Source organism: Dryobates pubescens, chromosome 3, assembly GCF_014839835.1.
Source record: "Dryobates pubescens isolate bDryPub1 chromosome 3, bDryPub1.pri, whole genome shotgun sequence".
Taxonomy (NCBI): Eukaryota; Metazoa; Chordata; class Aves; order Piciformes; family Picidae; genus Dryobates; species Dryobates pubescens.
Window position 1 is genome coordinate 14,181,541 of NC_071614.1, and position 14,167 is coordinate 14,195,707.

Below are 14,167 nucleotides of genomic sequence, written 5' to 3' on the forward strand. Positions count from 1 at the left end.
CAGCCACACAGCTAGACTGCTAACAGAGCTGCCTCCAGCTGCACAGGCAAAGGGAGCTTTTGCATCATCAGCAATGGCAGCTGGGGCTAAACCATGACAGCCAGGGAGCCTCTTCCGTTTTACCATCAGTTTCTTGGCTGCTTGGAGAACAATGAATGAGAGATGAAGGAACAGGACCCAGCTGAAGAGTAAGAAATGGAAAAATGATGTGCTAAGGATACAGGACTGGTATGTCTGGCCAACAGCCACATGTAAGGGGACTGTTCAGATAATGTGGATAAGTGCTGGGAGCTGCTGACAGCATTTAATTTTCCTGCTTTACCCGTGGCAGGAAGAAAGCTTTTGCTATGTCTGCTCTGGGAACAAGCCCCAGGCTTATGCTAGCAGCAAATGCTGCTTAACTGCAAGCAAACACAAGCACAGGATGAGCAGAGTTTAGGGGGAAGGTGTGTGCAAAAGCAACTGTTGTGAGTGCAGAAGATAGAGCAACGTGCACTGCTGAGCTCCTGCCTGGCTGGTAGATGTACCTGGGTGATATGGACTGCTGCTAAAATAGGCAGGTCCTAAGGACTGGGACCTGGGGGTCCTGGTGGACAGAAGGATTCCCATGAGCCAGCAATGTGCCCTTGTGGCCAACGAGGCCAAGGGCATCCTGGGGTGGATTAGAAGGGCTGTGGTCAGCAGATCAAGAGAGGTTCTCCTGCCCCTCTGCTCTGTCCTGCTGAGGCCACATCTGGAATCTTGTGTCCAGTTCTGGGCCCCTCAGTTGAAGAAGGACCTCGGGGAACTGCTTGAGAGAGTCCAGCTCAGAGCCACAGAGCTGCTGCAGGCAGTGGAACATCTCCCTGTGAGCACAGCTGAGGGAGCTGGGGCTTGGAGCAGAGCAGCTTGAGGGCTGCCCTCATTGCTGGGGATAAAGATATGCAGGACTGGAGCCAGGCTCTGCTCAGAGATGTCCAAGGACAGCACAAGGGGCACTGGGAGCAAGCTGGAGCAGAGGAGGAGCCACAGGAACAGGAGGGGAAACTTTGTCACTGTGAGGGTGACAGAGCCTGGAGCAGGCTGCCCAGAGAGGTTATGGAGTCTCCTGCTCTGGAGCCTTTCCAGCCCTGGCTGGATGTGTTCTGTGTGCCCTGCCCTCGGTGCTCCTGCTGTGGCAGTGGCTTAGACTGGAGGATCTCTGGAGGTCCTTTCCAGCCCCTAACATGCTGTGATTCTGTAAGGCTGGGAGCTGCCCCTGGTCTGGCAGCAATTGTAAGTCAAAGTGTATGAAGGATAAGTGAGAATCTTATGTGACTCTCTCAGTCCCAAATGTTTGGAAAGGTTATGCAGGTGGCCCTGGGCAGCCTGCTTTAGTAGGAGGTGTCCCTGATGACTGCAGGGAGTTTGGACAAGATGAACTTCCAGGGTTCCTTCCAACCTGATGCACTCTGTGAATCTGCAAAGATTCTCCTGCTGTGGAGGAGAAGCTCCTGCTGCTCCTGGCCTTTGGGCAGAAGTAAAAGCATTTTGTTGAAGATGCTTCTGCCAAAATATCTCTATAGTGAGATCTATATCTCTGAACAAAGCCAGAGACATGACCCATGAGCTCCTCAACTAGGACAGAAAGGAAGCTCTTCCATAACTGAGAAGAATGGTAAAAGGACTTCCCCTAATGAAATTAAAAGGAGATAAAGACAGCAGCTGTCAGCAGCTGGGGGTGTAAGAGCAGGAGACTTCTTAACAGGTCAGTATTTTATTTTCACACCTGAACACTGAAGCCATCTGAGAGGGTTTTGTCTGAGCACATTGCCAAGTTAAGGACATCTCTGTCATGTCTGAAACAACTTCTGTTCCTCAGCTGGCAGTGGTTTCAGAGACAGGCTGACCCTGAACTGCTGTTGTGCAGTGCAGAGCAGGGCTGCTCAGTGCCATGCCTTCAGCACCTGGCCAATTCTGGATAACACCAGAGTGTGTGCACTGCTTTGGTGGCCAACAAACCCTGCATCTGTTTGCACACAAGGGAACTGAAGCCTCCTGCAGACACTGCAGCACTTATCTGAGGTGAGCAGGGAGCTTAGCTGTGGTTTCAGCAGTGGTACCTGTAAGAGCAGCAGGGAGCCCCTGCTACTCACTTAGGTGGCAGCATCTCTTGCATGCCTGCAGCTCTTCCAGCATCAGCACTGCAGTTGGGGGGGGGGGGGGGGGAGCTGTAGTCCATTATTTTGGCATTATTGTTCCCATACATTATGTAATGGATCTTATCCCCTCGAGTTCTCATGGCATGGAGATACACCTTGAAGAAACCATTGCAGTCAGTCATTGCACTGCTAAAGGAAAGCAGAGGTGCCATGAGATGGCAACAAAGGACTGTGCAAAGATGATTACATGCTTCTGTTGAACTGGTGAGACCCGAGTGCCCCACAGCTCCATATCTTTATGCCAGCTGTTGGAGATAAGGGTCATTTGTCCACTTGATCCTTCCATGTTCCTAACATGAGAAAGGGTTTCAGTGATAGTTATTAATTTGGAGGCTAAAGTGCAGGCTTTTCTCTCACACCCCTGGACTCTGAGTGGCTTGCACAGCTCTTACCTAAATCCCAGATACTTGGGACCTTGGTGTGCTTGTCCCATTGTTTATCTCTGTGGTTTCAGCAGGATATTGATACAGGCTCCAAGCTGCAGTTTGTTGGCTGGTGTCTAAAAGCAGTGCCCAAACTTCAGGCTGAGGCCTTCTGTCTTAGTTAAAAATGTTGCTGCATTTTTGTTGGCTGGACTAAAGATCCAGAGATGGAAACATTTTCCTAGGAGAGCTGAGAGGGAGAAGAGTTTTCCCAAGTCCATGCCTGAGTATTTCAACAGTGCTGATGATCACACAGACAGCTATGCACAGAAATCCCTGAAGTTCAGCTCCCTCTTGGAGCCATGGGCAAACACTGAGCAGTCAGAGCTGGAGAGGATCCTGCCACAAAGAAAGACACTTCAGAGCAAATGCTGCCAGGGGACAGCCTCCTGCTGACTCAGCTTCTCTGCACGAGGATGACGTGAGTCACCTTGTGGATGAAGGGAACAGCGAAGGGTGGCAGAATGGAGCTCCCAGTTGGCTGTGGTTGATAAATGTGCATTTACTTAATCTGAAAATATAAACCCAAGTGCATCTTTGTGTCCTGATTATCTTAACTGCATCAGATTGCGTTCAGTGTCCCAGATGTGGCACAATTTGTCTGAGTGATGCTTTCTATAGGCTGAGCAATGTGCACAGCGTGACTGCAGGTATGATCTTGCTCCATGAGAATGACAGCAGCACTTCAGGCTTGGCCTACCGAAGCCATAATGAAGCAGCTGCCCTCTTTCAGAACACAGAACAACAAAGTTTTTTGGAAAAGTCCCAATTTTGTGTGTCCTGTTTTGTCCAGCCAGCCAGAATCCTCCTTGCCAGGCTGCAGAGAAATGGCAGTTATTGCATCTGGGGTTTGGAAAGGCTCCTCTGCTTCAACCTCCTGTGCATGGCTGTGTGTACCTGCCCTCAATATTTCACCCAAAGCTTAATGGACTAACGATGCTCTCCTGGTTATTAATAGAACAAGTTCAGCTGATTAGTCAAGCTTAACCTACTTGTATTGGCAAGGTCTTCACATTTGCTCCTGCTTAAACCAGAGCACAAAGCTGCTCACTGCTGCTTACTAAGGATGAAACTATATTTTCCTGTGAACACAGTAAAGATAAAGAAACAGCTCAGAGGTGCCAAACAAACCTTTTAAAGCACACTGTGCAGGATAAGTGCCCCTGTCTGGTTTGTTTCCTCAGAGGCAGTGAAGGCACCCAGCACATAACAGGAGGCAATTCCTGTTAGGGGGTGAACAAGCAATATAATTTTGAGCATTATTCACTCTTGGAACTCTAATTTAATGGAAGGATCTGCACTGCTCCCACAAACCCATGTTGCAACTCTGTCTAGTAAATCTTAATTAAAGGGTACTGGAAGAAAAGAGACCTAAACTCTCAATGTTAGCCCAGCTGAAATGCACACAAAACATTTCAAATGCAGATTCTCTTTTCTACTGAATTAAATGTCTTGGCCAGGTACTTTGTTTGCCATCAGGCTTCCTAAGACCTTTTCTTAGCTACATCCTCCTTCCTCAGACTGACAGCTAAGGAGACAATTAAGCCCTCAAGGGAAGAAAGTCCCCGAGGCAGGAGAAGGCAGGAGCCCTTCTCTTTGGTAACACAGAACAGCGGCCAGCAGCAGGACAGTTCCCCCTGGAGCTATGGCTCTTACACTGCAGATAAATTCCTGTGCTGCCTCTGCAGCTGCTCCTTGTCTCCCTTGGGCTTTGTGTTTGTGGTGAGAACTTGACGTTGGACATCACCTTGTCCTTCCCAAGATGTGCTGAGCTTGCACCTCTGCACATATCCTAGGCGCAGTCCCTGGCTATGAGGCTGGGCCCAGGAATGTCAGAGCTGGGCAGACAAGGTGGGAGGATGCATACCTGTGTCTAGATTCATCCTGGAAACACAGCACAGCCTGATCTCAGAAGCTGGAAGTAAGACAGCTCTGGTGGCTCACACAGTGCTCAAGCAGCTTCATCTGCAACACAAACACTGCCAATCAATTCGGAGATGCACAGCTCCATAACCATCCAGGTCTCCTTCAACTACAGCTCTGAGTTTCCAGTCTGAAGCTTGTCTGCCCTGACTTGTAATAAGGACCAGCCTGCTGAGGTGGCACCAAGGGCTGCCCTTCAGGGCTGGTGTGATGGGGAGGAGGCGCTGTCTACACAGAGGACCACAGGTGAGTCAGCTCCTTGGAGAAGCTTGCTGGAGGCAGTTTCTAAGAGCTGTTTTGAGAGACAGCTGTGAGTTGCTGATCTGCACAATGAAGATGCCTGCCTGGAATGAAGTCTCCAGAGGAAGGCAGCATCTGAGCAAACAAGACAAGCAGGAGGGTTGTGGTGTTGAGCCATGTGGAAGTTGCCTCTGCAATCTTTTGCCTGCATGCTACACATCCTGCTTGGGTGCCTTGCTTCCTCACACCAGACTGGCAATGGGCAGTGTCAGTGCTGCAGCCTCCTGTTGCCCTGTGGCCGTGGGAAGCTCATGGCTAACCCTGTGTCTGTCTGTGGTACCTGAGCTGCTGTGTCCTCGCCAGCGCAGAGCTCTGGCCCAGGAAGTGTTTCCAGTCCTGTGTCCATGTTGTGCCTCTCTGGCAGTGTTCCAGCCTTTCCCTCCACACTGCTCTGTCAAATGCTCAGTTTCTCCTGTTGAACATTTTGTTGACAGTGTCAGCTCCCTCTGACCTCTCAGTCAGTGTCTGGTTGTGGTGAAAGTGTGGGCAAGCATTTCAGATGTGTCCCTCTTCCAAATGTTGCTTTGAGTAGTGAGGGGAAAAGCAGGGGGCAGGGATCAGGAGAAAGGCAAGAACCAGGGACAGAAACACTTCTCATCCCCCCAGATGCATGAAACTCTGCCTACCACTGCAGAGCTCAAAGTGGGATTCAGCTGCTGCTCCCCAGTGCTTTGCAATGGCAGGCACAGCTCTGGCAGGCTGGAGCAAAGGCAGCCTTTGCTGGATCTTTTTTACCAAGATCATTTCCCGTGGCAGCTAATTTCTTATTCAAAGAGCAAACACATCACTTCCAATTGTCTTGAGTGCCTGACAGAAATGGAGACTGGGGTTTGGCTGTATGTGCCAAAGTGAATTTCTCAGGGAAATGAAACATTCACAAATAAGGTAACTGAAAAGAAATGCAACCAAAGCACAGCTGAGGAGCAAGCAGGGGAAAGAGCTCTCTGCCTTCTGGGAGCTCAGCCACAGGGACACTGTGCAGGTCAGTCACTGCCCCAGACACATACCGCCCTGCCACCCGGCCAGCTGCTGCACCTCACTGCACAGGACACTCAGTGATTCACCTTTGCTGCTGCTTGCTGCCCCAGGGCCACGTGAGGGCCAGGGATGTGGTCTCCTGGCTGGCCACTGTGTGAAGCTCAGCCACAGCCTGGGCTCTTGCTCGTGCCCTGCATGGGGCTACAGCCTTGAAGTGATTTTCAGGCACACACCTTCAGCTCCTGCCAGTGGGAGGGCAGGCAGCTCCAGAGACAATCCTGGGTCCATCAGCAGTGCTTTACTCTGGGATCAGACTTACGCTTGAACCCAGACCTTGGACTGTCCAGGCTGCCTACAGGAATTTTCAAGCTCTGGGTGGTGTCCCAGCCAAGCTAGTAGGCTTGGAGGCACTGTTTGGCAAATTAAAGTCCCAGTGTTGGTGTCATAGAATAGATGTAGCGAAGGAGACTTAGACTCTGCACAGGAAATCTGGGGTGGTTAGCCCATCTGCAAACCATGTCTGGCTGTCCAGCTGCCTCCCTCACATGATGTACCTGCATAGAGAAAACTGCCCCTAGTCCTAGACACTAGGAAATGTTGGGGTTTGCCAGGGGGGATTTTGAATTTCCAAGTCAAGCAAAGTTAAATCTCAAGTTACCTTTCCCTCATCAAGGTTTTATTTTCCAAGGAAATGCAGAAGACAAATCCAATAACAAAGACACAAACCCATCCTGTGCAAATCTCCTTTCCCATGACTGTGCACAAAGACAATAATCACAGAACACATCCAGCTGGAAGGGAGCTCCAAGCTCAGCCAGTCCAACCCAAGGCCCAGCACTGCAGGCTCAACACCAAACCATGTCCCTAAGCCACAGCTGCTGGAACACCCCCAGGGATGGGGACTCCAGCACTGCCCTGGGCAGCCTCTTCCAATGGCTGAGATCCCTTCCAGGGCAGAAACATTTCCTAGCACCCAGCCTGAGCCTCCCCTGAGGCAGCTTGGAACCATAGCCTCTGCTCCTGTCCCTTGCCACCAAGGAGCAGAGGCTGTCCCCTCCTCACTCCAACCTCCCTTCAGGGAGCTGCAGAGAGCAAGGAGGTCTCCCTCAGCCTCCTCTTCACCAGCCTGAACACCCCCAGCTCCCTCAGCCCTCCTCTAACTCAGGGGCTCCAGGCCCTTCTCCAGCCTTGCTGCCCTGTTCTGGACAGGCTCCAGCCCCTCAATGTCCTTCCTGCAGGGAGGGTCCAGGGCTGAGCACAGCACTCCAGGTGTGGCCTGCCCAGTGCTGAGCACAGAGGGATGGTCACCTCCTGTCCCTGCTGCCCACCCTGCTTCTGACCCAAGCCAGGCTGCCATTGGCTCTCTTGGCCACCTGGGCACTGTTGGACCTGGCCCTTGACCTTGTTGAACTTCATCCAGTGAGCCTTGGCCATGGCTCTCACCTGTCCAGGTCCCACTGCAAAGCTTCCCTGCCCTCTAGCAGATGGACACAGCCACCCAGCTCGGTGCCATCTGCAGACTGACTGAGGCTGCACATTGCTGCGAGGTTGTCCAAATGTCTGAGTTACTGCAACTTGCAAAATAGCTGAATACTCCTCATTGCTTGTGCCACCCCTACACACACTATTGGAATGGAAACATTTAGATGGCAGTCACATCAAAGCTGTGGCTTCCTGTATATGCAGATCTGCACCTGTTCCTCACTGAATCTGTATTAGTGCTCAACCAAGAGCAGAAAAGTCACAGCTTAGTGCTTAGCAGAAAAATCTCATCATTTAGCCCAGGATCATCTCTGCTGTGAAAGACACAGGCAGCTTAAACTGTGATACATGGGGGAAATCCACAGTTAATTGCTCCCATCCCTCTGCTGTGTCATGGGTCTAAAGCTAAGAGCTTTAGACTGGAACTTGCAGGAGGCTTGGCTTAAAACAGCAGAAAAATATGACTGCTGTGAGCTAGATCCATACAGCCACAGCAGCTGTGCTTCCAGCCCAGAGCATCAGCCTCATCTCAAACCCAGCCTACACTCCCGTAGACTCAATGGGCTGCTTTCAGTTTTGGCTTGGGAAACAGCTTTCCTCACCTGCAGTGCTGCATCCAGCCCTGGAGCCCTCAACATAGGAAGGACCTGGACCTGATGGAGAGGCTCCAGAGGAGGCCACAAAAATGATCAGGGGGCTGGAGAACCTCTGCTATGGGCACAGGCAGAGGGAGCTGGGGGGGTTCAGCCTGGAGAGGAGAGGGCTCTGGGGAGACCTAATAGCAGCCTGCCAGTACCTGAAGGGCTACAAGAAGGCTGCAGAGGGACTGTTCCCAAAGGCCTGCAGGGACAGGACTGGGGCAATAGTTTGAAATGAGAGCAGAGCAGATTGAGATTGGATGTGAGGAACAAGTTCTGCACCAGGAGGCTGCTGGAACACTGCAGCAGGCTGCCCAGGGAGGTGGTTGAGGCTCCATCCCTGGAGAAGTTCAAGGTGAGGCTGGACAGGGCTCTGGGCAACCTGATCCAGTGGAGGATGTCAGTGCTGACTGCAGAGGGGGTTGGAGTGGTTGACCTTTGAAGGTCCCTTCCAATCCAGACCATTTTATGATTCACCAATGGATGAACCTTGCAGGGTCCTAGAGCCTGTGACAAACTCTTGTAAGTAACACTAAAGGCTTTTAACTTCAACAGACCTTTCACAGAGAAAGCTGAAGAGCATCTGCTAAAGCTCACTGAGTATTCCCACAGGTAGTGTCTTTGCAGATGCTCTTCAGAGTGCTTTCTGAGCAGCTCTGCTGGTGGTAATCTCAGGTAGATGTGTTCACCTTAAGCTGAGCTCCATTCTTTTTGGACTCCTCTTGACTCAGACAGAGGCTGCAGATTAAGTTGAAGTCTTGTTCATGTAGAGTGAAGCCAATGGGAGCATTTCCAGGGGCTCAGATGGGCTTTGATGGGCCCTAGCCCACGACAAGAGTTCCTAGTGTTTGGAGACAGACAAAGCTGCGTGAGATCTCCTGGTAGGATCTGCAGTTTGTCACAGGATGTGCAGGACTCAGAGAGCATTTTTTCTCTTGGGAGAAGCATGTGTCATGGGGAGGAGAAGTGATGTCCCTTCCTCACAGTGTGAGACCCTGTGAGGTGTTCCCAGGAACTCCAGCTCCACTGCAGGCCACCATGGGGCAGCTGACTGCACAGCACAGCTCCTGCTGCCTCCCCACTGCCTGCAGAAAGCTGGGCATTGCCAGGCTGATGGCCCACCAAACTCATGAGCAAAGGCAGCAAGCAGAGGGCAGGCTAACATGTGATAGGGACAGCAGTCAGCTTGATCCTTTCATGTGGGCGCAGATGCAGTACAAGACCAAGAAGAAGCAATGGCTGCGCAAGGCTAAAGCGAAACATGACCAGCCCAGGACCAACAGCAGCAGATGCTGACAGGAAATGCACAAAGCAGGGCAATAGAAAACCTTCTGTCTCATAATCACTGGCTTAGGAATTTCCTGGAGTTTAGACCTGGACCATACCCTGCACTCTCCTCCAGCAACTGCCTAATTATTTTTTTAAAGGCATTGAGTTTCATCCCAGAATCTGGAAGGGTGACTTTATCTGGGAATACATTGAATCTCACTGCAGGAACTGTCTGGCAGGGTAACTTCACATCCTTCTCAGAAGCTGCCTCAGTATTGTCCTCACACCTAGGAGAAACCGCTGGATTTCTCCAGCTCTGACTTCCTGTTGCTAGACCTTATCCCATCTTTGTCAGGACACTCGAAACAGGATGAAAAGCAGATTTTTCTCTTTCCCCTCCTCTGTTGTGCTGTATCCAGTTTTAAAGTCTCCTGTGGTCAAGCTCTCAGGTTAAGAGCTGAATGCCTGGTGAAGTGCTTTGGCTGAATAGTAGTTAAGTTCTTTTTAATTTCCATTTGCTCCCATCCCTTGCTCCTTACAAGCACCCTTACAGACACTTGATATGTGTCATGTATTGGGAGCACAGCATTCCAAGTAAATAGTTCAGCATGGGATCACCTAAGTTACAACACAGCCATTCCCCCTGCAGCTTTTGTCCAGCCCTGAAGGAATTCTGACTGATGGATACCAAGAGCTTTTTTGTTGTTTCCTCTGAGGAGCTAATGCTCTTCATGCCTGCTAATTCCCTCTGCTGCCTGGTTTATTTGTTCAGCAGCTCCCCAAACAAGAAGGGTTCCCTTCAAACAATGAGCTCCTTTGCACTCTGTGTGTGTGGTTTACTGAATCCAGACCCAGCAGACACGTGCTGGTCCTCAGCTGGTGTGGATCAGAGCTGCTTGCAGACATCAGGGAGCTCTGCTTACTTAAATCAGCTAAGGGTCTGCTGTCTGCTGTGTTGGGCTATGAATGCGTGTGTGCAGCTAAACATTTAAGACCTGGACAGAGGAACAGGCCTTCAATAACCTGCTTTTGGAACAAGAGACAGAATATTAGAGGCACAGGGGCAAAGGGCTCAAATGAAAGCATACTTCTTGCAGAGGTCAGATAGGAGAGCACTTCAGATGCTTAGTGTTGTGTTGTATTTTCCCCAGGAATAACAGCAAAATGCTTTGATAGAATGTTTGCTACATAATTCCATCTGTTCTGTGGACCTCCAAAAGCCTTCTGGCACCTCAGGTGTTTCAAAGGAATCTGCAGAATTCAGAATTTTCAGTACTGGTCACTGTGCCCCACAGGGTTGTGCAGCCTGCAGAAGAGAAGGCTCTGGGCAGACCTAAGAGCAGCCTGCCAGTACCTGCTTAGGGATACAAGAAGGATGGAGAGAGGCAAAGGCCTGCAGTGACTGGAGCAGGGAAAATGGCTTCAAACTAGAGCAGAGCAGATTGAGATTGGATGTGAGGAACAAGTTCTGCACCAGGAGGCTGCTGGAACACTGCAACAGGTTGCCCAGGGAGGTGGTTGAGGCTCCATCCCTGGAGATGTTCAAGGTGAGGCTGGACAGGGCTCTGGGCAACCTGATCCAATGGAGGATGCCCCTGCTGAGTGCAGGGGGTTGGTCTGGATGAGCTTTGGAGGTGCCTTCCAGCCCAAACCATTCTGTGGTTCTATGATTTAGCACAGGGACTTTATCTAAACCCTGCTGCATGTGCAAGGTCTCAGCAGGCCTGGCTTGGTTGCTGGCTCCCTGCAGTAACTGAGCAGGTGTTTTGCACTGAACTGTCACAACTGAAGAGGTTCTGGTGTCTGTAACTTGCAATGTAGCTTTTAACAATCCATTTCATCATTCAGTCCTCCCAGAGGCTGGAGCCTGACAGGGGCTGTGATACGTCCACTCAGTGCCATGTTCTTTGGCACTTTGTAGGGTTGCTTTCCACCGAGTCCCAGCACCCAGCGCCGTTCCCTGGGGAGTTCCATGTCACCACAAGAGCTCTTCTAAGGAGGAGGACAGTGTTGTGGGCATTGGCATGTGTACAGAAGATTTCCAGATGCCTGGTGGTTCCTTCCACCATTGTGAGCATACAGTGTTTAGCCACTGGGCTTGAGGGATTGTGGTGACTCTGCCAGGCCTCCCCATACCTCTGTTTTTGACCCCTGTCCTGTACACCACAAAGGGTTTAGCTGTTTCACTTGTCTGATCATGGCACATGTTCACAACTAAACTGCACACAGTATCACCCACCCCTCAGGCACCAGCCCATTTGTGTGCTGCCTGTTTGGGACATTTCAGCAGCCTGCTCTGCTTGCTGGCTGCTTCCATGCTCATCAGCAGCCCAACGTTTTGGTACCTGATGTACTTTCACAGCCAGCTTCTCCAGCTGGACAGCAATATCTGGCCAAAATGAGGCAGCCCCAGTAGCTTTACCTCTGCATTGCCAGTGCTTCCCCTTCCAGAGTTGTAACCACCCCCACAAGGCATACATGGCCCTCTGCGAGCTGGTCTAGAGCACTGACCACCACTCAGCAATATCTGAAGCCCCTTGGGTGGCTTTCACCTCTGCAAACTGACCACATTCAGGAGCTGGATTCTGGAACAGGCCAAGACTGAAGGCAGAATGGACAGAGTTGTCCTCAGACACCAACCATTGAGAAGAAGAGGCTTGACCCTGGTGATCCCTCAGCTTTAAGCTGAAGATGGCATCCATGGGATGCAATCCCTTCTGGGTCTGTTGAGGGGCCCCTGTCCTGTCTGCTCCTCCCCACTGGGGCAACCTTTACTCTGCACCTCAACATGGCACACAAGATTCAGCAGTGCCCTTGGTCTGCAGCCCAACCCTCGTTACCAACTCTTCCATCACCCTCTCACTGCTAGCTGCAGCCCCTGGCTGTGCAAACCTGCCCTGAGCTGCAGGAAGTGCTGGCCCCGAGCAGAGACTGAGCTGGGAAGGGCCAGCAGAGAGCAGAAATGGTTCTGTTCTCAGAGCAGGACAACACTAATGGGCCTCCTGCAGGACTGTTTTCAGCAATGAATTCTCTGTTGGCAGAGCATATGAGGTGTGTTTTACTTCATAAACTTCCAGCTGGAGATACTGTTCTCATCACTGCTTTCCCTGACATTTTAGTACTTGTGGCCTTCACTTTCCCCTCTTTTGTCCTGCTTCTAATTCTCCTTTGCTTTGAGTTCAGGTTTTGGGTTTGATCTCCTCCCATTTGCCAGGTCTCTGTTTTTTCACAGCGATGCAGAAGCTTTGATTCCTGCATGGGGCAGTGTGCTGGATATGGGAAAGGACAGCTGTAAAAACATGTGTGACAGCAGTGAAATGACAGCTCTTAGAAGCATGAAGTCATTGCTTCTAACTGCAGAAAGCCTTTCCTTAGAAATTGTAATGTTTGCAATAGAGAAAAAGTCAGCATCAGGCAGCATTCCAGCTTCGTTTCCTCTGCTTCCATGCTGCTTCATGTGCCCTGTTACTGGCTACACTGAGAAAGCTTTGTCTGCAGACATCCCCTCGGGTTGCTGTGCCAGAAGCACTAGAGCAGGTTCCACTTGAAATGCAGCAGAAATGGGAGGCCAAGTTACTAGCCAGAGGACTACTGCTCACCAAAGCAATCTCCAGTTTCCTCACTGAGTGTTGTTAAGGTCTAGCCCTGGATGCCTGCAAGTGCTCTTCAAGAAAGCAGCAGGTGAGGGCAGTTAGCAGCATCATTGAACACAAAATGATAGCTCAGTCATCTTAACCTCACTGAAACCCAGAGCTGCTCCCAACAAGCAGCCACTCTTTTAACTGGCTGGTACAGAGCTGAATGACCAAGATATGCTTAAGCAAACCAGATGAAAGCACACAGGGAGCCCTGCTCTCTTCAGCTGCAGGCTGAAAGCTGATCCATGGCTTGTCTGCATGCAGTAAAACGTCTTTGTTTTAAAGTTCTTAGGGAAGCTTGAAACTAAATCCTTGCAAAACATCTGGCTCAAAACTTCATAATTTTAATATTAAATGCTTCCTGCAATCTGTTTGTGTAACTGTGCTGTGCAGCTTTGCTTCATGCTTTATACTGAATTGTTTCTAACTCATTCTGTTATCCTTGCCCTGGCTTTGATCCCTCCTGCTGATAACACAGCGCCGGTGTCACTGCTGCCCCAAACACAACGGTCACTGACAGCCCAAGCACCAATTCTGAGCACAGCTGCAGAATTTTTAGGCTTCACCTTCATATTGTCTATCATTCAGCTCTGAGGTTTTCATTAGCTGGTCCTTAACATTAATTGCATTCCTTTACATTATAGACTTGTCTTCCCAGTTGTTCAGTACAACAATAGGTGCCTTCTGAAATGGCTCTGGATAAGGTGAGAAGAAAGTTTGCAACAGGTAGTGATGGAACTGGTATTGAGAACTTTCTGTCAGAGCCCTAGAGAGCTTGGAAAAAAAATCAGCAGTGAAGTGAAAGATTTCTTCCACATTTAACAGCCAACTTGAACACCCTTGGATAGGCAAGCATAAGAAAGTCAGAAAAGGCTCACACATTCTAAAGCATGCTAGCCATAGTGCCAATCCTAGAATCACAGAATGGTTTGGGTTGGCAGGGATCTTCAAAGGGATCTTCATCCATTCCAACCCTCTCTGCAGTCAGCAGGGACATCCTCCACTAGATCAGGCTGCCCAGACCTCTGTCCAGCCTCACCTTGAGTATCTCCTGGGATGGGGCCCCTATCACCTCCCTGGGCAACTTGTTGCAGTGTTCCAGAAGCCTCCTGGTGCAGAACTTGTTCCTTACATCCAATCTCAATCTGCTCTGCTCTGCTCTCATTTCAAACCATTGCCCCTGGTCCTGTCCCTGCAGGCCTTTGCAAAGAGTACTTCTGCAGCCTTCTTGCAGCCCCTTCTACTAGGTCTCCCTGCAGCCTTCTCCTCTCCAGGCTGAACCCCCCCAGATCCCTCAGCCTGTCCCCACAGCTGAGCTGCTCCAACACCCTAATTAT